Source organism: Echinops telfairi, unplaced genomic scaffold, assembly GCF_000313985.2.
Source record: "Echinops telfairi isolate 266 unplaced genomic scaffold, ASM31398v2 ScPeMD7_7427;HRSCAF=8465, whole genome shotgun sequence".
Taxonomy (NCBI): Eukaryota; Metazoa; Chordata; class Mammalia; order Afrosoricida; family Tenrecidae; genus Echinops; species Echinops telfairi.
Window position 1 is genome coordinate 11,730,269 of NW_022111327.1, and position 3,625 is coordinate 11,733,893.

At 40.0% G+C, this 3,625-nt stretch overlaps 1 pseudogene; it reads right to left on the minus strand.

The window, feature by feature from the left end:
- Nucleotides 1-2,888: 2,888 nt before the first annotated feature.
- The window catches only part of LOC101660480, a 34,989-nt pseudogene continuing 34,252 nt past the window's right edge, over nt 2,889-3,625 (minus strand).

Consider the following 3,625-nt stretch of genomic DNA (forward strand, 5'->3'; position numbering starts at 1 on the left):
TAAAATTTTGCTGAAAATCATCAAACAACGATTGCAGCAGTGCATTGACAGAAAGTTGAAGGAGATTCAGACCACCTGCAAAAGAGGACGTGGAACTAGGGATCTCATTGCTGATGTCAAATGGATTTGGCTCAAAGCAGAGAATACCAGAAAGATGTTTACTTGTGTTTTATTGAGTATGCCAGGGCATTTGATTGTACGGATCATAACATACTATGGATAACCTTGAGAAGAATGGGAATTCCAGAACACTTCGTTGTGTTTATTCAGAACCTGTACATGAATCAAGAGAACACTGCAGGGTTTAAAATCAGGAAAGGTGTGCACAATAATTATTCAATCTGTATGCTGAGCAAATAATCAGAGAAGCTGGCATAAGAAGAATGTGGGACCAGGTTTGGAGGATGGTTTATTAACAACCTGTGATATGCTGATGACACAGCCTTGCTTCCTGAAAATGTGGAGAACTTGAATCACTTGCTTCTTAAGATCAAGAACTGCAGCCTTTGGTATGGACTACATCTCAATGTTAAGGAAGATCAAAAACCTCCCAATGGGATCAATAGGCAATATCATGATAAATGGAGAAAAGGTTGAAGTTGTCAAGGATTGTGTCTTGCTTGGACCCACCACCAATGCTTTTGAAGCAGCAGTCAAGAGATAAAAGTAAACCTTCTGCACAAGACCTTTTTAGAGTATTGAAAAGTGAGGATGCTACTTTGAGGTTTAAGGTGCGCCTGACCCAAGCCATGGTATTTTTCTTTGCCTTGTATGCATGTGAAAATTGGATATTGAAGAAGGAAGACTGGAGGAGTCGGGGGAAAACAGCTATCCGATAGAACCTCCTAAGGAATGCAACCAATCTAAGTCAGAATAGAGACCCAAGCCCTGGGAAAGCAGATGTGTGAGCTGAGCTCTAAGTGCTTCAGGATTATTTATTATTATTTTAAACTCACAAAACTCTTTCCTGCCCCCTTCCAAAAACCCGGAACTTGATATACTAGGGAGCCTTGATGGGCTCTTCCTCCCCCAGCTTGCTGTTCCTATAGCCTCCTCAATCCTGAATTTCATGTACCAAAAAACATATCACACAACTTCAAGAGGGTGACCACCAATGACATAACACTTCTGAGATATACCCTAAGATGAACAAAGAAAAACCAAACCAAACAAATATACGGAAAATGTTGAAAACCAAATCAGGTCCAGCATGCATCAGAGGGGGGAATCAACTGACAACGTTTTAACTGTTTACATCAGGTTTATGCCTTTGATTTTCTATACTCATCTCCCCAATGCACTCTTTCCTTCCATTTCTCCATTGTGCATGAAGAGAGTTTACCAGAATAGGGATTATTGGCATAACATACAATTTCCCATTCTATAAATTAGTAACAATCAGTCTTTGTGCCACAAATTTAGTGCTAGACATTGAGAAGCACACAAGGGTTGTCATTAAATAGGAATATTATGGATTTTGGTGAAGCGAGTGAATCCAAGGATACTTATATTTGAAATGAATTTAGGGAACTTGATAGTGAAAATTGACAATATTAACATGTTAGACAAATCTCACCAGTGATGGACCCCTGAGCTCTTTATTTTGTAATAACCATCAAGAAAAGCCCTGGAACCCCTCAAGGGAATTGAGTGAAGAGCTAGCAATCATACACAAGGAATGCTGTGGCAAGGTGCTAGCTACAGGTACATCAGAGCCTGATATTTGCATTCGCTCAAAGCAAGTAAGCCCACAGTGATTTAAAAACAAATGCGTTTTCTCTATTTCTTATTTTATTCTGTAAAAAATATCTAGGCATAAAATCTGTTAGAATTTTGCTGCTGAACTATGTTTATCAACATCTGATTGATTCTGGGCTTGGGAAATGAAAGCTGTTGTAGCTGTTGGTGGTAAGAACGAATGTGTAGAAAAATGTACCCTGTTAATCAACATTTTCAGAAAGAATCTCCTTCCACATTTGTTAAAAAATATGCGTAATATTATAAAAAAATATATAGCACAAAGTTGTGAAAGTTATATGGGGAATATCCCAGCAAGTACTTTTAAAAATATAAAGTGACACAAATGTAAATATTCTAAAATGACTATCATTATTGTAAATCCTAAAACAGCAATTGGAGATGGAGGCAGTGTCGGTTCTGACAAACTCCTTCAGTTTGTGAATATGAAAACGCAATGCCATCGGGTGGTTGCTGACACCTAGAGACCCTATAGGACAAAGTAGAAATGCCCACATGTGGTTCCCACTCTTCACAGGCTTAGAAGGCAACGGGTAGTTTCCCATTATTGACCTTGAAGTTTGCAGCCCAACACGTACAGTCTCAGCAACCCACGGGCTCTCCACTGCCCTATAGGGTCGCTATGAGTTGGAATCAACTCGACAACAGTGCATTTTTTAAAGACTATTTACAATGTTTATCTACTATCTTTTTCTTTTGTGGAAGAAAAGCTTTAATTGCTGCACAAAAAATCTGTATAAAGTAGAAATTGGTTTCAGTAACATTCATTCATAGAAAGCGTGTTCTAGAAACTGGATGTACATTTCTGGCATCCATTGAATAGAATAGTCCCAAATGATTTGGCTGAGGCCAACAACTAATGAGAATGAACGCTTTGTTTGTGGGGGATTTGGGGTGATACCTGGAGAAATATTCAACTGTGCATAAACCAAATTGAATTGGTTTCACAAGTGTTCTAAAGTTTTATACAGTAAAAGTTGTTTCTACATGCACTTCAATTTCAGAGCAAGAGTGGTATAGAATACCTAAACACAGAAGAGGGCATTCATGCAAGACATCTAACTTCTTGATATAATAATGCAGACAATTCACATTGATGACGCGATGCTTACATCTAGGGCTGTCTGCAACTACAAGGTGGTGGCTATGGAAAGCACAGTCCCAGGATCAGTATCTAGAAAGCGCCACCACCTTCTTCTCTGCGTGTGTTCTTTTTGCGTTTTTTTCTTCATATTTCTTAATCCACTCTGCTGCTGTGGCTGCTTCTTAGCAAAACTGGTAGAAACAAAGTTGTCATCCTTGAGCAGAGCACTCTGGCAATCAAGACGTTTAAAACCTTCCATCTTCTGGGGTGAAAAAAGCACGGTGCCACATTTAGAAGTCTGATTTACAAACAGGGTGGTCACACATTTTCCTGGCTAGAAGACTACCACAACTTTCCTGTTCAGGTCATCATAGGAGGTCTGACTTGAGTTTGTTTGTTTCAAAGCTAACCTAAGACAATTCTGGTTCTGGAGTGATGTGCATAGTCCAATAAGTTCCGTCTGATTTCATTCCACTCATTGAATACCCACAAGGATTGAACAGTGGAGCATCAGCAACAGAACCTGGGCTCAGGTCACAGATTCCACGCTCACAAGTGGCATCCTTGGCAGGAACACCATCTTCCAGGGCTGCGTGATCAAGCTCACGTAACAGCATGTCCAGCGTTTCATCTGGCTGGCTGATGACTCGACTCTGAGAAACTCGGAGTATCTAAGTACCAACAGTCAGCATTCATACGTCCCATATAGTATGCTGCTCCAGTTGGGAAAATGGCATTAAGAAACTCTGGTCCCAGCACCAAATACTAAGTGGATGCCTGCCC